Raw genomic sequence first — 23,723 nt, 5'->3', positions numbered from 1 at the left:
GGGCGTAATGTGGATAAGGCCGGTGACTCCCCGCCTTTTGGATAATATCGGAATTTATAATTAAATTTAAACTTTAATTATTTAATAAACTTCAAAAATTCATATCTTCCTCATACGAACTCCGTTTTCGACGTTCTTTATATCCACGCGTTGGTGAGACTACGTTCTACAAATTTCATTTAGACTCCATCGGCTAATTTTGATTTATTTTTATTATTTATTTTTAGTAGGCCGGGAGAGGAAAACTCCGTTATAAATTCATAACTTCTTCATCCGACGTCCGTTTTCGTCTGTCTTTTTACCGTTGCACTACTATCAACAAGATCTTTGATTCTTGTTTAGATTGTTTCGGCTAAAAACCGCTCGATCTCAAATCGAGTATTCGGGCTGCATACCGCTAAGTCGAAACTTAGAAAAATCATAACTTCCTCATACGAAGTCAGATTTGGACATTCTTTTTATGCACGTTCTCGGTTTAACGTATTCTACGACTTTCGATTAGATCGCTAAGGCCAAATCTTGCTCTATCGTAAATTCACTATTTACGTTGCGCTGTGTCGTGCCGGTTCTGTCGCGAAACTTCGACATGTCATAACTTCTTCGTTATAACTCGGATTTCGGCGTTCTTTATATGTACATAATCCTTGTAACATATACTACAACTTAGTTAAGATTATTCCTTCAAAATAATCTTCCATCAAAAAGTCATTTTTGACGCTCATTGTCTCTAAATTGACTAGCCCTGATCTACGGGCGTTACAGTACCTCTTACATATATTACTGAAACTTAAAAGTGATTATGTTCCAACCCGATGATGTAACTCATGTAAGCTAAACAGGACTATTTGACAAATATCCAACATAGAGAAGTAAAAGAGAAAGAGCATTCTTACTATGTTCCAACCACCCTATTGGTAATTGCTTCGGTCTCATTTTGTTTGAAGATTCTCGCCATACCAAAATCAAAAATCTTATGATTCATGCTTTCATCCAACAAAACATTACTTGCTTTCAAATCCCTGTGAATAACTCGCATTCTTGAATATTTATGTAAGTAAAGCAACCCTTGAGCAATCCCTTCAATGATGTTCCATCGTTTCAGCCAGTCTAGTAGTGTCTTTCTTGTTTCATCTATGCAAGTGTTTTAACAAGTCATTTAAATCATAGTTCTATTGAAGCTAAAATCATCAAATAAATCTATTTTATACTTTTTTATTTTTTATCTTACCAAAGAAAAAGAAATCCAAGCTCTTGTTCGGCGTGTACTCATAAATCAACATTTTTTCTTCTCCACGAATACAACAGCCTAGAACCCAAACAAGATTTGTATGTTGAAGTTTGGCAATAAGAATGAGTTCATTTTTGAATTCAACAAGCCCTTGTCCCGATGTTATTGAAAGCCTTTTAATTGCAATTTCCTGTTCATCACTAAGTTTCCCCTTTTCTCATAAACACATAAGATCTTGTTTAGTAAGATGGAAGAGAAAAAAAATATTAGCATTTTCTGAAAACACAATAAAGATAAAAGATAAAAGTACCTTATAAACAGGTCCAAAACCATCCTCTCCGAGCTTATTTTCACTTGTGAAGTCATTTGCGGCTGTCACTATGGCAGCAAAGCTGAACACCATCAAGTCGCTTCCTTTTCTGCCATTACTTTCAAGATTACTTGCATCCTTGAAGCTGTCAGAAGCTATTAGCTCCAAGAAATATTCGTCGTCTCTCTTTTGTCTCTTTTCTTCTTCAATAAAAAATCATGGCTTAGAAAGTGAAATTGTTTTAAACAGCTCAAGCATACCAAAAGAACGTGTAAAGTGTCATACCTTCTCGTCTAAGCTTATTCTTCTTTAGATACCAAAGTAGACCAGCAAAAAAAAGAAGTAATATAATGGAAGCAACAATGGGTGCCCAGATCCAGTTTTTAGCATTTCCTGGTGTATAATTAATTTAAGCTATATATTAATAATCAAACTATAGACTATATTCACGTTACTCAAGAGTTTAGACAATATGTTGGTTTAAAGCTATGAAAATACATAGCAATTAACAAGTAACCTAGAAACCATTAAATCAATAACAACTGTTTACCTTTACTTGGATTTGGAGAAATTATCGGAATTGGAGAAATTAAAACATACTTTAATACAGCACTCCCTGTTGGGCTGATTGAAAAGTTATCGACTGATTTAGTTCCAGTCCATGTAATACAACCAGTTCCATTGCTACTTGTGGTAAACCCAAGACAGCTGCAATCATTCCAGCACCTCACCTTACAATCGCTCACACTTAGGCTTGAATTGTCATCATAGGAGCTGCTCGTCCACTACAACAATCGGACCCTATGGAGACGACAGGGTTTTTAACAGTTGTCGGTTATGGACCTATAGCGACGACTTGTCATTGGGATAGCTACTGGTTGGTTTTTTTAGCTTTACAGGTTTTGTACATTACCATTCCTGCATTTTTAACAAATCCAAAAAACATTGCAGCATATATCAATTGAAATACATTAACTAGGTACCATTGTTCAAATTCAAAACATCAAATTCAAGTTTAATATTACAATACGTAGTTAACTAACATTGTTCATAACACTAAAAAAAACATCAATCATCATTGTCATAATCGTCTTCTCCTTCTTCTTCTCCTCCTCCTTCTTCTTCTTCTTCTTCTTCTTCTCCTTCTTCTTCTTCTCCTTCTCCTTCTTCTTCCATCCTTTCGGCAAATTGTTGAGAGGTACTTGCTTGTGTGTTATAGTTGAATAGAAAGTTAGGAAATGGTGGTGGTTGGAAGTTTGGAATACATGCCGCCAATGATGCATTATATTGTTGCAAATATTCTTGCATTTATTGTGCATCGAATTGGGATTGAGATTGGGGTTGAGATTGAGACGATTTGGAAGTGGAAGGCCGTTCATTTGGAATTAAACCGAAGTTGGCGGTTGGTCTCCTACCCACCCCGCGAGCATGTCCACGTCTCGTCCCAAGGGCACGTTCTAAACATTCTTCCTCGTTTACTTCTCCTCCTTCCCCAACCTCGTTTTGCATTTTCTCATATTCATTTTGAATTTTCTCCTAAAATAAAGAAAACAATTAACATACGTTAATTAAAACAAACAACTAAACTTAAACATTCAAATATTAATAATATTTCTTAAACAAGAAACTATAATTAATAATAATATATTTAAACAACACATTTATTTCGTTTATCACTTACCCAGTCTTCTTCTGCTAGACTTGTACACCAACCCGAACCTTCTTTGTAGCGCATTTGTCTCCAACCCTCAATATATTGCGGCTTGATTCCCATTTTTTCCTATAATAAGTGAAAAAACAATAAATATATTTGTACAAATGTTAATAACAATTTTAAATAATACTAATGTATTTTATTACCTCTAAATGACGTCGTTGAGCATAGGGTCTACATCCGTGAGCACTTGTGTGCGGAAGTTTCGACCTAGTAACTTTATTTTTGTCCGACGTGCGTCTGTATTCCTCGGTCAAAAACAACAAATCAATCATATCGTTCCAAGCTTCGGCTGTCCAATCAGTCGGTAGATATCTTCTTGCCCTTTCCACATTATGATATCCACAAACTCTTTCAAAATGTTTTTTTATCTGATACTTGCGCTCTCGATAAGCTCTTTGCATATCTGCTTGGATACCCGCTCGAAGGGGTTCCTACAAGCTTGTGCCCCGATACCTATTAACATCAAAATAAGTCTGCAAAAGGAAAAAACATATTTGATTAGTAAAAAAATATTTAATAAGTGTAAAATTCAATACATATAAAATATATTGTATACTTACCTCTAGCTCGGGATATAAATTATCTTTGTACTTGGTAAGAACACGACGTCAAGTATGATAATGCAACGGTACCTGTGATCCCACCAGAGTCATCGGCATAGGGGTTCTTTTAGCGACGACACTCGTCGTCGGCATAGGTGTCGTCTGCATAGGTCCGTATTCTTGTAGTGGTCATAGGTGCAAAATCCCCATTCAACCAATTAAATTTATCATTCTCATCCCTACACTGAATCGTATTAGAATCTGCCACACACCCGTCACCCGAATCATACCCATAACAGAATTTAGGAGTCCAAACTGCAAAGTTATCCGCATCTTGAACTCGGCCACTTGGAGTCAAAAACCACATGCGTTGAACGCCATTGATTCCATGGAAACTAAAGTACCTCTCTTCGTCATTGTATACATAACTGAAATTGTACTGGTATTTGCTAAAGGGACTATTCAACACTGGCATGTATGGAAATGTTTGATTATTTAGATTCCCACTAGTCCAGTAGGGTTGACCTCGTCTTCGAATCACTAACTCTGAGATGCTTCATCAGTTGGTTCCCAGTTCAAAGTAAAAACACCGAAATCAGCAATATCATTGCTCAACCAAGAAGTTAAATTCCAGTTCTTTCTCGTTCTAAGGTCCGAACCAATTTCATACCTGGTAAAAGAACGTTGGTTGGATAATCAAAACTCTGCCAGAGAGTCCGGTTGTCAGTTTCGTTTTTTAGCTGGAAATTACCGGTGTCTTCGAGAGTTGTTGTAATATTAGAATCAGGACTGGATTGATTGTCGGATATGTTTACAAGTGTTGTTCCTCCAGTGGTGATGATCAATTTTCCGGTGTCTGGATCGATCATGAGGACACCAGAGCTGGATATGATCGGTGTGGATGGGTTGGCTACCCATACTTTGTAAGTTTCATCGTTGGTATACCAAATTCCTACATATCTGTAGTTTGTGGTGTTAAAGAACCCTAACGTGAAGTTGCCACCCGGGGAAACAAGCTGAGACGTAGTGAGGTTGAGTTGGTCACCAGCTTTGATAGTTGAAGCACCAGTGGCCGGAAAACTGTTTATGATTAGGATCGTACATAGAATTGTGAAGGTGATTACAATATTGATTTTTAGTAATTTAATGGAAATAAAGATACCTGAATTTGAATATTGAGAGTTTGACGCTTTATTATATTATAGGGTTCTCATCTATCAAGAGCCAGCAACGACTATTTCTCTTTTGTCAACGAATTTGAAGAAAGACGGAGTCAGAAATAGTTTTAAATTGGATACCATGAAAGCGACAGTCAAAAGACTGGGCTCCTCATCGTCGATCACCGTTCCTTCGTGACACCATCTGGTTCTTTTTCACTACCGGAGTACCCTTCACCAGCAGAGTTCTACAGCAGTAGGAAAGGACCCTCAACAATCGGACCACCTATAACCGCCGATAATGAGTATTGTCGATATCGGATTACCGGTCCATCGGGGCCGGAAAGGCTGATGCAACTGCGAAGAGCATTCCCATCCATCCATTGGACCTCTATGTCCATAGTCTACACGTTTTCTATCCGCGGTACTCGGTAAACTTTGAATTGTTGGGGTGTTTAATCAAATATACAATAAATTGTAATAAAACGTGCTATGAGCTTGTTTCCCATGGAGTTTTTCAAAAATTTTGAGTGTTTTTTACTTAAAAAAATGATTGAAAAGAAAACTACATTGGACAATGAGACATTGAGACTTTTTAGTTTTCTTTAAACAAAAAACTTTTTAACATAAAATCTTAGATAAATCACATATTTGTTTTGAAGTTTGCATAAACAAAACAAAACAAAAAATTAAAAAAAAACAAAACAAAAAATAAAATAAAATAAATAAATAAAAACTATTGGAGGTTTTTTAGCAAGTTTGGACACCAAGAGTACTTTTCAACGTTTCAAATAAATATGGCAGGTTCTTTTTGCCTAATGGTTAACAGTTTATGCTAAGTTATATTTGCTGAAAGACCATTTATGTAATTTGTTCTTGTGTCATGGACCATTTATGTAATTTTATTTATTTATTATTGTTTTTTATATATTTTTTATGATTTAAATTTTTTTTGATGTTTTGTTCGAATATATTGTTTAATGTTTTTCTTTTACATTTTTTTCGCTTATATTTTTTTGAAGTTTTTTTAGAATATATTTTTTAATATTTTATTTGTCTATATTTGTTAAAGATTACATAGCTACTATAATAATAATTGTAACATAATTTACTTAAATCATGTTTTTCTTTTTCTTTTTTGTTCTTTTAATATAAATAAGATTGTATAATTATTATTTTTTATTCAAATATTTAAAGAAATAACATGGACAAGATTATACAATTATTATGTTTTACAGATAAGGTTATATATTTACTATTTTTGTAAAGCTTTTTATAAATATTTTTTTGTAAAAAAAGTGTAAAATGGTTTTTTAAACATGAATAGAATTAATGTAGATTAGGTATGAAATTACTTATCTTATCAGAATTAATATATAGGCTAATCGGAATTTGAAATGTGTGTCTAAAAGTTTATAATTGTCACGGGAAAACAAACAAAACAATTACTATTAATAGTTTACGGTCACACTTTAATTGTTTATGTGTGTCGACAAGTAAACAATGTTAATGTTAAAGGAAAGAAACATGTGAATATTAATAATTTATAGTCATTGTTTAATAATAAAAAACAAAGTATATCTATAAGTAATTTAAGGTGACAGTTTAAGTTACTGTGTGTCTTTAAAAGTAAACAATAGACATGCTAAAACAAAAAACATATGACTATTATTAGTTTATGGTTATGCTTAAATTGCTTATGGGTGTTGAAAGGTAAACAATAATAATGCTAAAGGAAACAACATGTGACTATAAGTAATTTAAGGTCATTGTTTAATAATAATAATAATAATAATAAAGTACGGCTATAAGTATGACAATTTAAATTATTATGTGGGTCTAAAAGTAAACAACGGTCATGGCAAAACAAAATATGTATGACTATTTGTAGTTTATATTCACACATTAATTGATTATGTGTGTCGAAAGTAGGGATGAGCAGCGGAACTGAGTACCCGCTTTCAGAACCGAAACCGCCTCGGAACCGTCAGTTTCGGAATCGGAGCCGCCTTAAATGGTTCCGATTCCGGTTTTCATTTTTACGGAACCGCTAACTGTTGGGAACCCGTCGGAACCTATATATATATATATATATATATATATATATATATATATATATATATATATATATATATATATATATATATATATATATATATATTGTAACGTCCGTTTCCTTTTACCGATTTCTAAATACAGCCGATGCATAATAATGAATAATTATATAAATAAAAGACTTTATATAGATGTGTAAGGGGTTATAATAATAATAATAATAATAATAATAGATCCAGGGGTTAATGTGCCATTTTGGAAACTTATTTTGTTCTAGCAGAATGAGAGTATATATTGCAAAACCAACTCTGAATCGCTACATATATATATATATATATATATATATATATATATATATATATATATATATATATATATATATATATATATATATATATATATATATATATATATATATGGCTAGGTTATAATGTGGATGGACAACTATTATGTGGACGTATGGATAATGCTATTTTAGGAAAATTACTAAGAGAATATGTTGTTTAGTAATGTGAATACATTCAATCTCGCAGAACTATTGTTATTTTAATGGATTCTCACCAATTCTAATTAATTTTTGTTCTCATTCATCGTTTTTTTATTTCTTTTAATTCTTACAGAATACGACTCAATAAACATCCTGATAACATTCTGACAGAATGAGAATAATTAAAAAAAGTGTATAATAACCTTATAGACGATTTAATTAGTGAAAATGCTTAATAATTAAAATAATTATATAACATTGAACGTATTCATATTATCAAACAACATATTTTCTTTGTAATTCTAACAAAATAGCATTATCCACACGTCCACAGAAGAGATGTCAATCCACATTTGAACCTATACATACATATATATATATATATATATATATATATATATATATATATATAGGTTAATGTGTTTCTTACATTTATTAATAAATGTGTGCTAGACTGCACCAATCAGAATTTAGTAAAATTAAATAATTATTTAATTAACTAAAGATAGATATTAAATGATTTTATAATTATGTGTATCTTAATTGAAATCCATAATTATAATTCTTTTTGATGGAAACTAGTTAAATTTATTATTAATGTCAGCAATAACATTCTTTCAGAATGAATTCGCATCTACTTTTTATATATGAGTTCGTTTTTTATTTAAGGACTCACTCACTTAAAATAAAATATAGTTGCATGGAATATGAAGAACGACTCTCATTTTGCTAGAATACACTTTCATTCTTATAGATACGAATTCATTCTGAAAGAATATTATTGTTGACATTAATGACGAATTTAATTTGTTTTCATAAAAAAGAATTATAAGTATGGATATCATTTAATATATATATATATATATATATATATATATATATATATATATATATATATATATATAATTTTTGTTAAATTCTTATTGGTGCATTCTAACACCCAATAAATGTGAGAAACATTTGAATAATATATATATATATATATATATATATATATATATATATATATATCACAATCACATACATTATACAATATCCTCCTAAATAACATCATTTAAAATTCTAGATTTTTAAATAATTTGTTTTGAACCTTTAAATGTCCTTATATAATTTTCACTTTAAAAATAAACTATTAATTTTTAAGATGAATTTATAGATAATAGACATAAGTTGCTATTAGTTTCAAGTTAAATTCTAACTCATAGAAATATTTATTTAGCTATGGACTTCAATTCTTTGAATGCTAACTCATAGATATAGTTTTAAATGTTTTAAAATTCAACAAATTTAACGAACCGGGTATCCGCTAGTGGAACTGCTACCCGCCGGTTTTGGTTCTAGATAATTAAGGCGGGTACCCACCTACGCTCATCCCTAATCGAAATACATTAATTGATTATGTGTGTAGAAAAGTAACAATATTGATGTTAAAGGAAAAGCATGTGAATATAAGTAATTTATTGTCATTGTTTAAGAAAAAAAATGTACGACTATATGTATTTTATAGTCACGGTTAAAAGGAAAAAATCTTGTAGCATAAGTATTTTTATGGTGACAGTATAAGTTCTTATGTATGTCTAAAAGTATACAATGCTCACGGTAAAATAAAAAAACATATGATGTTATGGTCATATTAATTGCTTATGTGTCGAAAAGTAAACAATACTAACCGTAAAGGAAAAAACATATGACTATAAATAAGCTACAATCATTTTTAAGAAAAAACAACGTACGACTATATATATTTTATGGTCACAGTTTTTAGGGGAAAATCTTGTAATATAAGTATTTTTATGGTGACGGTTTAAGTTATTATGTGTGTCGACCAAAAGTATATAATGGTTAGGGTAAACCAAAAAACATATTATTGTTAGTAGTTTATGGTCACATTTTTAATTGCTTATGTGTGTTAAAAAGTAAACAATACTAATGTTAAAAGAAAAACATATGACTATAGGTAATTTATGGTCATTGTTTAATAATAAAAAAGTATGACAATAAATAATTTATGGCAACGATTTAAGTTTTTATGTGTGTCTAAAAATAAATAATGGTCATGTTAAAAGAAAAAAATGTATGACTATCAGTAGTTTATGGTTACGCCTTAACTACTTATATGTGTCAAACATTAAACAATACAAAGGATAGAAATAAAAACATATGACTATAAGTAATTTATTGGCACATTTTAAGATTAAAAAAACATACGACTATAAGTATTTTACGGTAATGGTTTAAATTTTTATGTGTGACTAAAAGCAAACAATGTTCATACTAAAACAAAAAATATATCACTATAAGCAGTTTATGGTCATAGTTTAATTGGTTATGTGCGTCGAAATGTAAATAATACTAAAGATAAATGGAAAACACATGTGACTAAATATTATTTACGATCACAATTTAATAAAAAAATGTATGCCTATAAGTATTTTATGGTTGCGGTTTAATGGAAAAAACCTTGAACTATAAGTCTTTTATGGTGAAGGATTAAGTTTTTATGCGTCTTAAAGTAAACAACGGTCATGGCAAAAGAAAAGACATATGGCTATTAGTAGTTGATGGTCACATTATAATTGCTTATGTTTTTTTTTGAATAACCGATTAGTGGTTAGATGTTAAATTCACCAAGTTAGTCAATTTAATAGTTTATGTGTGTCAAAAAGTAAACACATAAGTTAATAGGAGAGGAGGCATGGTGGCTTGAAGAAGTGGGGGTCTAGATCTCAGTTTGTATGCTTTAGTTTGGAGGATGGATGGCTTGTGGACCAAGATCTAGGTCCTAAAGAGTTAGGGTTTGAGCTAAACCCATTAATCTGACTAATCTGCCATGTCTTCTTCCTCTTTAACCACCGATAGCACCCTCCCAATGGCCACTATTTTGCACATGATTTCTTTTAAACTCTCCTCCAATAACTATCTTCTTTGGAAAAATCATATGATTCCAATTTTCACTGTTTAGAAACTCATGGGACACATTGATGGGTCTTCTCCCTCACATTCTCCTATTATTGTTATAGAAGGTAAAGAATCTCCCAACCCTGCTTACTCTGTATGGCGTGATGCTGATAACAAGTCTGCATTTGAGCTCCTTTTTCTTCGGCCACCCACGTACAACAATTTTCGAACCTATGGGTGTTTGGGTTATCCTTATCTTCGGGATTACTCTCCTAACCAGCTTGCTCCTCGAAGCATCATGTGTATCTTTATTGGCTATTCTTCTCAATACAAGGGCTTTCGTTGTTTGGACCCAGTCACTTCTCGTATTTATGTGAAAGTCATGCTCGTTTTGATGAAGATTGTTTCCCTTTTTCGGGAAACCTCACTACTAAGGATCAAACCTTGTTGGACTTAATAACTTTTTTTTATAACAGTTCTACTGTGGCATCCTTACCTGTTGTTGCAAAAGTATCAATAGAACCGGCTATGCCCTCCAGGCAGCCTTGTTCCTCTTGTTCTATTACGGAGCAGCCTTCTTTTTTGCACCCAATAGCCCAACCGCAGCCTAATGATGGACCGTAGGCTCCTCTTAGGTTTTAGTACCGCGCCCTACTACTGGAAATGTCGGCGGTTCCAAATGGGTGTTTCGCACAAAGTATCATTCAGATGGGTCGATTGAACGTCTCAAAGCACGACTTGTGGCTCAAGGATTTACTCAAGTTCCCGGTCATGATTATTCTCTTACATTTACTCCCGTAGTTAAGGTAGCCACTGTACGTATTGTCTTGTCTCTTGCAGTTATCAACAAATGGCTTCTTCATCAACTCGATGTCAAAAATGCTTTTCCAAATGGTTATTTGAATGAAACTGTATTTATGGAAGAACCACCTGGTTTTGTCGACCCTCGTTTTCCTAATCATGAATGCAAGTTAAAGAAAGCATCATATGGGCTAAAACAAGCTTTGCGAGCATGGTTTCATCGTCTTAGTTCATTTCTTATTGCAAACGGTTTCACGTGTGCTCGGTCCAACTGTAACGACGTAAATTTTCAAAACAAATTTTTCATTTTAAATCATATAATCTTTATAACTCATTTCATAACATCTCATTTGTTTAATTTACAAAATGCACTCCATGTTTAATTAATTAGTAATCCAGGATCCTCGAAACATAATTTTTTCTCTGGTGTGTACAATCAAGCCGGTGCCGTCCCGCGATCCTGAGAAAACCTGAAACACATAACGCATAACACGGTAACCATAAAGCTTAGTGAGTTCCCCAAAATACCACATACAACAAATTCGCCACTCGAGGCTATGCTATGTAAGACCCTCCGGTCAATGTGTCTCAGCGGTACCCTCCAGTCCCATAGCTCGTTGGACCCTCTGGTCCGATCTAGATCGTTGGACCCTCTGGTCCGGTCTGGTTGAGGACCCTCTGGCCTCATAAATCGTTGGACCCTCTGGTTCGGTCTGTAAAGCTCCGCATGGCATAAATCACAAAGAAATAATGCACAACATAACACATAAAGCAGGATAACATAATACTCAATGTAAGCACATAAGACCTTCCGGTCACACATAACTACCACTCAAGGTAAAGTATAGTGAGAAGACTCACCTCGTATGATGAACAACCTCTAGCAATGATGTTGCTATACACTGGCCTCTAACTCTGTACCAAAGCCCACAATTATCCCAATTAGGAACTAAGTCCAGCTCTCACTCTTTAGGTCTATAGGTAGCCCACTGACCAGCCCATTGATGACCTAAAACCCATTGGGCCGACCAAGGCCCAATTCTCAATCTAAATGGCAGGCCCAACATTAGATAAACTCCCCAAGCCCACTAAAGGCCCACTTTTCTAAATTGGGCCCACTCCCTCCAATGCGCCTCACCCCAAGTCCAAATATATCCTTGGCCCATAACTTTAGACTATTGATGGCCCAACAGCCCAAAGCATGGCCCAAAACACAAAGTCCAACACAGACAAGTTACGCGGGGCGTACACCTATGTACGCTAAGCGTACCGACTCGATGGCAAGTACGCTGGGCGTACCTGCACGTTCGCTCAGCGTAACCTTCCTGTTAAGCCCTTTTCCATTAAGTGCTTATTACTTCATTCCAAAGGCTACAAATTCAGATCCAGGTCCTTATTATCCTCTTAATCCTTAAAGTCATAATCTTGGTGACTTGCAATCCATCAAATAAGCTCAAACTCAAAAGGCAACAACATACCGCCTTAACAAGGGCTAGATATCATGCATGAACTCATTAGGACCATCAAGATTGAAACTTTACTGCTTATGGGACCCTTTTAGCTCCGAGGGTGGCAACCCTAAGCTCAAAAACGAGATTCCAACATAAAGGTCCAAACTTGGGACCAAAACAACTCCTAAACTTTACTACACAAGATCTATGCATTCTTACGTAAAGTTATGAACTTTATACCTCAGAAGAGCTCCAAATGATGATGATATTCCAGATCCATGAGCTCCAAACTCCCAAGTTCTTCCTTGCCAACTTCTTCTTTTGAAAAACCCAAGCTTACATTAACAAAATAACCCTCTTGAAGACCAAATCATCCAAGGTTGAAGATATGAGATGTTCCAGGGCTTCTCTGAGATTGGGGAACAAACATGGAGGCTAGGGTTTGAACTATAATGTTCTATAAATAGTGGCACACCCTAAATTTAGGGTTTCTGGACTCTGGACGTACGCTGGGCGTACGCCAAGGAGCACCCACGACCATTTCCCTTATACGCTGGGCGTTACCCAGCCTTACGTTGGGCGTACCCACGCGCTTCCATTTCACATGCATGGCCTTCCATGCCAACTTTTCTCCTTAAGGGACCATTTATGCCAAAAACTTCCAAGCGTCATATATTCCTCACCCGATGTCCGTTTTCGACGAACTTTATATCCACGAAAAGGTAACGAGAAGCTCTCCCTTCTATCAGCTTTATATCCTAGAGCCCACTGGAGCTCAGATCCAAAATTCATGGAAAGCCCTTACCACCACCTTTGCCGATAATCTTGGGACCTAACGTCCAATCCGGACCCTTTTCTCACACACGATCCACCTTATCCATATCCAAGAAGGCCTAAACCTTTCTCCTTTAAAATCTCATAACCTTCTCATTCTCAGATTACGACCCCCGAGCCTGGAATTGTAAAGCAAATCCGAAACAAGATGTTAGAATTCTCCCCCACTTAAATTTGATTTTGCCCTCGAAATCACTCCTTGTCATTACTCAGATCAATTCAACAACCCAAGAAGTGTAACCGAAAATCATAACAATAGACGATCTCCCCAAGGCAACTGAAACCAATTAGAACCCTTTGAAAAATGAACCTCACTACACTGTCCTCAGACACAGAAGATTGACCAAACCCGGTCGAAACTACTCTCTGATACTAACCATCATAAGCTCCAGCTTCTTCTCAAAAGTCCCTTCCATCATTGAGTACCAGATCAGTTCCCGATTCCACAGTTGAACCTCCAAGGCTACTCCTTGCACACCCGATAAAACGGAATTAAAGTCTTCCAAATCACACTCGCTATCTCAACCAATCATATGGCACCCAAAATCACAATGTGCGCTTTACCTCAAGCGAGTACTACAGTCCATCTGATGTCGCCCCACTTTCGACCTCTGTCGTCTATCACTTATCTGACCCATGTGCCTCGTGGTCCTCCACAACCAACGAACCAACCCTCCTAGGTCTAAAAACAGCAGATGGAAATCATTACCACTCAAATGAAATCCATCTGAAATTCCGGAATCTCATCTCGCCTACTCAATACCCCACTAGAGCCAAACTCAACTCAAGCGGCTGGTCCGACACATAATTAGAATCATTCGTCCGACTAAAGCGCTCAAGTTATGACCCATGACTCGCAACCCACGCGTATACCACTTCTACAATTCCCTTAGGTTGCGACAGCCACAACTCACTTCACAGTATAACGATTCCCGATAAATATGGAGACCCCAGTCTCACCCCTAGTTCGACCATCAGGCTCCCAAGAACTCAAATATTAGGGCTGCCCAAGCCTAAAACTCTTCTGCGTCATGTTCTGATCGGAGAGTACTTCATCACAACACCCTCTCGCTGACTAGTGAGTACTACGGCTCCCCGTAGCATCACAACAACCTCCCGATGACTAGTGAGTACTACGGCTCCCCATAGCATCACATCAACATCTCGCTGACTAGTGAGTACTCCGGCTCCCCATAGCATCACAACAACCTCTCACTGCGTCCACTAACTCATGCTCCGCAGACCAACATAGATAGGTGCTCGCACTTATCCAAATAAGCATCATTACTCCTGACACCAACCGCCATAAATAAACTCCTTTTCTTGCTGCAATTCGCATTCTTAAATAATCTCGCTTGATATCAGTTAGCCGAAGGGCTCCCACTGGAACCATAGATACTTGCTACACCACTTGCCATCTCCTAACTCAAAACTTAAAATAATTCAAAATTCAGAACATCATCCCTGGAAGTTGGTTGCCTAAACAACTTATGCCCTTCCTAACTTCATAATATCCTATACATTGAACCAGAATTTATCAACCGCCGAAATAACCTTACGAGTCAACCACCTTGATTTCACCATTATACCTCGAAGAATTCCTAACCATCACGAGGTCTCCGACCAACGGCCGCTTGCCGTGGAGACTCTCCTCTTTTCTCAAACACGTACCACATGCATTATCTCGCTCTGCACCTCGCCTCGACCATCAATAACCCTGGTCTCATGAATCCGTACCACATGTTTCTATATCCAGTCCTCTAACCGCTCTTGAACAAATCTCGGATCCCCTCAGTAATATACCCGGTTCTCCCCCACTTAGGGTTCGAACCATCGCCAAATGGCGCACTAACAATCTATCCCACAGACTGTTTCCACCAGTAAAATCGCACGTACCCTTGGAATGTGCTACGCAACGCTCGATGATCTCCCCGATAGAGATCAAGCAACACCAAATACTTCGAATCACAGATGAAATCCTCATAACTTCTCATCATAACTGCCTCTAGTCATTGAAAATCTCATACCGTCCCACCACCGGACATCCCAACTGTCCAGTATTAACCATGACTCTCAGTCTGGAAATAATAAACTATCATACTCCTCATCCTCGACTCCTCAACCAACGTTCCATCACGTGAATTATCATAAGAGCAGAGACCTCATTTCCACACTCGATACCCATCATAAACATTAAGAGTCACCGCCCTGATATACTCCTCTTGATCGTCCGTCGCTGCAGCTAACACATGCACTATGATACTCAAATAGGGTGCATCCTGGTCCTTGACCATCTCAGTCCCCACTGACAACCTGCTCATGCTATATCATTACCTCGCGGCAGACATACTGCCCGAATTCTCTGGTGGAAGATTGCCATCAATGCTATCTTACAAGGCTTACTATCAAGCTCAAAAACCAAAAGTCTCAATATCTCTTATGCTTCTCATAGAATACGGAATAGCACACCTTTGTTCACAGAAAGTGACATCTCCTCCATCGGCCGATTGCTCAATTCAGACCGTACTCCTCCATAGATCACCATCTTCTACTCATCCCTGAGTCTTGCGACTCCAAAAGGCATCTCGCCAAAAATCCCTCAGAAACTAACTCGATTTCCCACTCACGGTATGCTCCGCCGAAACTCATTCAACATGGCCCTTTGGCCCCATACTCTTTCATATCTGATCTCAGTCTGACCTACCACATCAGCATAATTGGTAAACCTGAAGCACTAACCATCACAAGTCTTGGTACTCAAACCATGTGACCACCTCTCGATCTGCTATGGATCATGGTACCCAAACCATGTTATTTCCCCTTAATCTATTACGAATCATGGTACTCGAACCATGTTCTCTCTTCTCAATCCGCCTCAAGTCATGGTACTCGAACCATGACATCACCTCTCAATCTGCTACAAACCATGGTACTCGAACCATGACATCACCTCTCAATCTGCTACAAACCATGGTACTCGAACCATGACATCACCTCTCAACCTGCTACAAACCAAGGTACTCGAACCATGACATCACCTCCCAATCTGCTACAAACCATGGTACTCGAACCATGACATCACCTCTCAATCTGCTACTTAGATCCTCCGGAATACTCCCTGCATCGAGTATAGGTCCTCTGCTTTCAGTAGTACGGGCCCACACTACCTGCCATATCTACCCATACTTTCTACATGGATCATCCCCGAGTTCCTAAGTAGCTGCTCAACCTTCTCGATTACCCATCCCGTCACGCGCGTTCGCTCCCCCAGCGAAGTGCTCTACTCCGTCAGCGCGCTCGTCTGACCATAGTCACCCCCTAGGCTCTTCCTAGGTCCTCACACTTCTCTACCATTAGTTGCCAAAGAACTCCTAACGATGCCAGCCATCTACCCCCTGAATATTGTCATATTCACTTGGTAGATGACTCCCATCATCGAGAGTTCCACAAAGCACGAAGCAAGCAGCATTCGGGCATCGAATAATCTCTTCTAGCACATAAAACCCCTCTGGGCTATTATCCTACTTGCTCTCCTCATACCCGAAGGATATCACCGAACTCAAGCAACTTCACCCCACGCGGGCATCTGACTACCCTCTCAGTAGACTCCATAAGTGCTCATCTTGGTATCTCTCCTAGATTACTCCTCTACTAAAATCCTTCCCTAAAAAGGATTCCTGCTGGATACTCTTACTCAACACATACTCGAAAGCACATCACATATAACAGCAACTCCTAGGCTAAGGCATCACAAATCAGGCCACTCTAGTCCTAAAATACGAAATACCTAACCTATCTCTGGCATGCATAATATCTCATAAATATCACATAATACATAAGTAAGGGTATTTTGGGAAATCACTGTTCGGGCTCTGGTTGATAGTACACACTGCTCTTTATCGTTTTCTCTTAGAAACTCTTGTTTGCTTTAAAAATCATTTCTTTGAAAATCTTTCTCAAATCCTCAGTTTGAGTCCAGATTTACCCGAAGGTGCATCCGAATCCCTCAAACCAAGGCTCTGATACCAACTTGTAACGACGTAAATTTTCAAAACAAAATTTTCATTTTAAATCATATAATCTTCATAACTCATTTCATAACATCTCATTTGTTTAATTTACAAAACGCACTCCATGTTTAATTAATTACTAATCCGACATCCTCGAAACATAATTCCTTCTCTAGTGTGTATAATCAAGTCGGTGCCCTCCCGCGATCCTGAGAAAACCTGAAACACATAACGCATAATACAGTAAGCACGAAGCTTAGTGAGTTCCCCAAAATACCACATATAACAAATTCGCCACTCGAGGCTATGCTCTGTAAGACCCTCCGGTCAATGTTTCTCAGCGGGACCCTCCTGTCCCATAGCTCGTTGGACCCTCTGGTCTGATCTAGCTCGTTGGACCCTCTGGTCCGGTCTGGTTGAGGACCCTCTGGCCTCATAAATCGTTGGACCCTCTGGTCTGGTCTGTAAAGCTCTGCATGGCATAAATCATAAAGAAATAATGCACAACATAACACATAAGTCAGGATAACATAATACTCAATGTAAGCACATAAGACCTTCCGATCACACATAACTACCACTCAAGGTAAAGTATAGTGAGAAGACTCACCTTGTATGATGAATAACCTCTAGTAATGCTGCTGCTATACACTGGCCTCTAACTCTATGCCAAAGCCCACAGTTATCCCAATTAGGAATTAAGTCCAACTCTCACTCTTTAGGTCTAGAGGTAGCCCACTGACCAGCCCATTGATGACGTAAAACCCATTGGGCCCACGAAGGCCCAATTCTCAATCTAAATGGAAGGCCCAACATTAGATAAACTCCCCAAGCCCACTAAAGGCCCACATTGCTAAACTGGGCCCACTCCCTCCAATGGGCCTCACCCCAAGTCCAAATATATCCTTGGTCCATAACTTCAGACTATTGATGGCCCAACAGCCCAAAGCATGGCCCAAAACACAAAGTCCAACACGGACAAGTTACGTGGGGCGTACACCTATGTACGCTAAGCGTATCGACTCGATGGCAAGTACGCTGGGCGTACCTGCACGTACGCTCAGCGTAACCTTCCTGTTAAGCCCTTTTCCATTAAGTGCTTATTACTTCATTCCAAAGGCTACAAATTCAGATCCAGGTCCTTATTATCCTCTTAATCCTTATAGTCATAATCTTGGTGACTTGCAATCCACCAAATAAGCTCAAACTCAAAAGGCAACAACATACCTCCTTAACAAGGGCTAGATATCATGCATGAACTCATTAGGACCATCAAGATTGAAACTTTACTGCTTATGGGACCCTTTTAGCTCCGAGGGTGGCAACCCTAAGCTCAAAAACGAGATTCCAACATAAAGGTCCAAACTTGGGACCAAAACAACTCCAAAACTTCACTACACAAGATCTATGCATTCTTAAGTAAAGTTATCAACTTTATACCTCATAAGAGCTCCAAATGATGATGATATTCCAGATTCATGAGCTCAAAACTCCCAAGTTCTTCCTTTCCAACTTCTTCTTTTGAAAAACCCAAGCTTACATCACCAAAATAACCCTCTTGAAGACCAAATCACCCAAGGTTGAAGATATGAGACGTTCCAGGGCTTCTCTGAGGTTGGGGAACAAAGATGGAGGCTAGGGTTTGAACTATAATGTTCTATAAATAGTGGCACACCCTAAATTTAGGGTTTCTGGACTCTGGACGTACGCTGGGCGTACGCCAAGGAGCACCCGCGACCATTTCCTACATACACTGGGCGTAACCCAGCCTTACGCTGCGCGTACCCACGCGCTTCCATTTCACATGCATGGCCTTCCATGCCAACTTTTCTCCTTAAGAGACCATTTATGCCAAAAACTTCCAAGCGTCATATCTTCCTCACCCGATGTCCCTTTTCGACGAACTTTATATCTACGAAAAGGTAACGAGAAGCTCTACCCTTCTATCAACTTTATATCCTAGAGCCCACTCGAGCTCAGATCCAAAATTCATGAAAAGCCCATATCAACACCTTTGCCGATAATCTTGGGACCTAACGTCCAACCCGGACCCTTTTCTCACACACGATCCACCTTATCCATATCCAAGAAGGCCTAAACCTTTCTCCTTCAAAATCTCATAACCTTCTCATACTCAGATTACGACCCCCGAGCCTGGAATTGTAAAGCAAATCCGAAACACGATGTTACACCAACACTTTGCTTTTTGTTTTTAAATGGGAAGCATGCATTATTTATCTTCTTGTGTATGTTTATGATCTCATTTTAACCGGTAACAACGAACAAGTTATCTCTTCGTTTATTACTAAACTTCATCGAGAATTTGCAGTTAAGGATCTTGGTGACCTAAACTACTTCTTGGGTCTTAAAGTTTCATATACGGATGATGGCTTATTTCTTAGTTAGTCTAAATACGTGCATGACATTCTAGACCGAGCAAATCCTATCCATGCTAAACCGTTAGGCATACCTCTAGCCTCCCATGAGATATTCACGTTCACTAGTACCTCATATTCGAATCCAACAGAGTACGGCTGATAGGCGCATTTTATGCACCTATTTTTCATGTTTATTTACGTCCTTTCATAGCATTCTACTTCATAATTCTTCCATTTAGTTAATTATTTGGGCAATAGCATATTTCATTAAGAATGTCTGGTACTTCACTATTTTTGATTTATTTTGCAGGCATTATGGAGTGTAGAGCTTGGATGCATGGAGCTTTGGAGCATGAAGAGAAGATGAACCGGTCATTCCATGGTAGACTGGACGTATTCATATTCTGAAGATAAACTCGATGAGTTCAAGGAAGAACTCACCGAGTTGGTTGAAGATTTACTGAAGTGTTGTTGAAGGAGAACTCGTCGAGCTCTTGCTACACTCGACGAGTGGGGTCGGATTTGTAGTATTATATTTGACGAAGGGACTCAGCGAGTTGGTGGGCCAACTCGGCGAGCCTGGTCAACCAAAGAGTTGACCTGACCGGGGTTTGACTTTGACTTTGACTTGGATTCAAGATTGACCTTTGTAGGGGTTGTGAGTGCAAATTGATAACTTAGCAAGGCTGTCGTGTTGGGATTGAGGAGTCGAGGAGAGCCGACTTTCACAACAAGGACAATTCAGACACTACACGACATCGAGGTGATTTACCTTCCAGTAGGGGTGGGTCTAAGGCCACAATGTCGGCCCACCAACAAGAGTAATTGTTAGTTAATTGTCATCGTGATAATTATCTTGGTATGCTTATGAGATATGCTTATGTGTTAGGCTTATGAGATATGATTATGTGATATGCTATGTGAGTTAGTGGTAGTAGCATGGAATAGCTTTTCCCTGACTCGGTCGTTAGGACCAAAGGGTAGGTCAGTACCCCATATATGCCTGACCGTATGGTTATATTTTGTTATCGTATCTGATATGCTTGTTGTGCTTGATATGTATTAGCATGGGGCGGAATAGTCCCCGGATACCGGTTGAAAGATACCGAAGGGGAGGTTAGCTCCCGGTTACCGGTTGAAAGATACCGAAGGGGAGGGTAGTTCTCAGTTACCGGTTGAAAGATACCGAAGGGGAGGGTAGCTCCCAGTTACCGGTTGAAAGATACCGAAGGGGAGGGTAGTTCCCAGTTACCGGTTGAAAGATACCGACGATTATGCATTATTTGGTATGGGTATGATGGGGGGACTCACTAAGCTTTGTGCTTACAGTTGTAGTTTTGGTTTGAGGTACCTCTTCGTCTAAGGGGAAGGAGCCGGAGGTGTAGCAGCACATCACACACGCATGGTTTCCGCATTGAATTTCTGGAATTGTACTATGATTTTCATTACTTCTGATGTTATGGTTTGGGACACGACATTGTGGTTGTTATAACTTGATTTAATATTGACACTGTTTTGGTAAAATGTTTTATAAAATATTAATTCAAAAAAATGAAATTTTTGGCCTCGAAATTTGGGATGTTACAAGTTGGTATCAGAGCCTTGGTTTGAGGGATTCAGACACACCCTTAGGAGTGTCTGAACTCAAACCGAGGGATTGAAAGATTTTTTTACAAGGAAATGGTTTTTCTAAAATCTAAACAAATGAGTTTTGAGGAAGAACGAGGTGTGTGATGCGTGCGATTGGCCGAGCTCAAGTAAGTTTTCCCCAAGATACCTATACTTGTTATATTATATGATATGACTATGAGAACTGCATGCTAGATTAGGGCTAAGGATCTAGGAGGATGCATTATATGCCTGTTATGTGTTTATGAGAACTACATGCTAGAATAGGGATAAGGGTCTAGGAAGGATGCCTTGTATGCCTGTTATAGGAGCTCATCGAGCCGTATGTAGAGCTGTAGTTAGCAGTTAGATAGCCTGATTAGGTTATGCTTGATTCAGTTACTCTATGCACGAATGCTGCTTGCTTTGTGCTATAGGGGTTCTCGCTAACTTTAACTAACTAGTGAGCGCATATGTAATAGTATTTGCAAGCTAGTTAGGGAAAGATGGTAGGGACCCCTAGTGCAGCTGATGGCGGAGAGTAGGTCAAAGGGTGCCCTAGGAAAGCCTAGGATGAGATCAGTTGGAGAGGGATATTGGTAAGGGGACTTGGTGAAGTTGTGGCAATCCTTGAGGAAAGTATGGATAGATGTGGAAGGTAGTATGGGCCCATACTACTGAAAGCAGAGGATCCGTACTCGAGCCAAGGAGGGTCGAGATGGAACCAGGAAACTAGGAGAGTGTGTGAGACCTCTCAAAAGTATGTATGATCTTGACGTTTACGTGTTTATTTTCAGTATGGTGGTCACACGACATGGAGCAGGAGGCTCAAGATCAGGATCAGGCTCGGGTGCAGGGTCCGAGCAGGTCGATGACGGGCTACGCGAGTTTATCGTGTCTGAGATCACGAAAGGTATCCTTGAGGTGACCCCGGTTATTTCCGGGTCGATCAAGGAAGGGATTGTTGAGCTGATGGAGGATCGCCTCCGAGCATTCAGGAGTGACTTGGCGTCCAGCCAGTCGGGTACGCGCACACTGTCCTTCAAGGACTTCAGGGGGAGTGGGGCACCGAACTTTCACAAGTCGAAGGACCCTATTGCTTCCAGGAGATGGATCGCAGACATTGAGTCTGCGCAGTTGACGAGCTTCTGCCCAGAAGGGTCGAAGGTCTGCTTTGCCGTGGGATGTTTGAGGGATAGAGCTAGAGACTGGTGGGAGTCAGTTGGTGATTCGTTGGGAGCCCCATCCATCGAGGCTATGACTTGGTCAGATTTCGTGACCCGATTCAGGGCTGAGTTTGCACCAGCTGTGGAGCTTCAACAGCTGGCCAGAGAGTTTTTGGATATGAGACAGACTACGGAGACTATGGCGGAGATCACCACCAAGTTCCGGGAGAGGGCTTTTTTGGTACCCCAGTATCCGGGGGATGAGGAGATGTGGAAGACCCGCTATCATGATATGTTGAGAGCCGACATTCGGGAGCATGTCAGCTATTCGGCCTGCCCGACCCTAGAGTCCATGATTTCCAGGGCGCGAGAGAGGGAGATAGATTTGGAGCACCTCAGGAAGAGGAAGTCAGATACTGTGCAGGTTGCGGGGGTTTCAGGGAAGAAACCCAAAGGATTTGACGCGAGGTCGAAGGGCCAGTAGGGGCGGGACCGCTGTGGGAAGTGCGGTCGGTCACATGAGGGAGTTTGCCGTACTGGGTCAGGTTCCGGCTGCTATAAGTGCGGAAAGACTGGGTGTTTTGGCAGGGATTGTACTGCCCCTGCTCCCACGGTTCAGATATCAGACCTCATTTGCTTTCATTGCAATCAAAGGGGCCATAAAAATGCCAACTTCCCTAGATTGACAGCAGCGATAGCAGCAGCGCCAGTGGTGGCGCCGACTCTGACGACAACGCGAGTTGCGGATGGCCAGAAGGTCAATGCAGAGACTCCGATGGTGCGGAGCCGAGCATTTCAGTTGTCAGCCGAGGAGGCACGCGCTGCACCCGATGTAGTGACGGGTATGATTTCTTATCTTTACTCTTTATGTTATGTCGCTATGATTTTGATATATGTATGATTGGTTTAGGGTCTTTCCATGTGAACGGTATCCCAGTTCAGGTATTGTTTGACTCGGGTGCTACCCGATCGTTTGTCTCTCTTGCGCTTAGCAAGAAGTTTCCTGAGTCTTCGGGCATGTTGGGTTGCCCTCTAGAGGTCGAGATTGCGGACGACCGGTCAGTGCGAACAGCAGAGGTCT

At 38.9% G+C, this 23,723-nt stretch overlaps 1 pseudogene; it reads right to left on the bottom strand.

Moving 5' to 3' along the window:
• LOC145112238 (G-type lectin S-receptor-like serine/threonine-protein kinase At1g67520) overlaps positions 1-23,723 on the bottom strand; it is a 57,529-nt pseudogene that overhangs the window by 12,005 nt on the left and 21,801 nt on the right.

The sequence above is a fragment of the Lactuca virosa genome, chromosome 5 (genome assembly GCF_052849685.1).
Source record: "Lactuca virosa cultivar CGN04683 chromosome 5, Lactuca_virosa_CGN04683_v6, whole genome shotgun sequence".
Lineage (NCBI taxonomy): Eukaryota > Viridiplantae > Streptophyta > Magnoliopsida > Asterales > Asteraceae > Lactuca > Lactuca virosa.
Note: the sequence above shows the minus strand (reverse complement) of the source record. Positions and strands in the feature narration are given on the sequence as shown.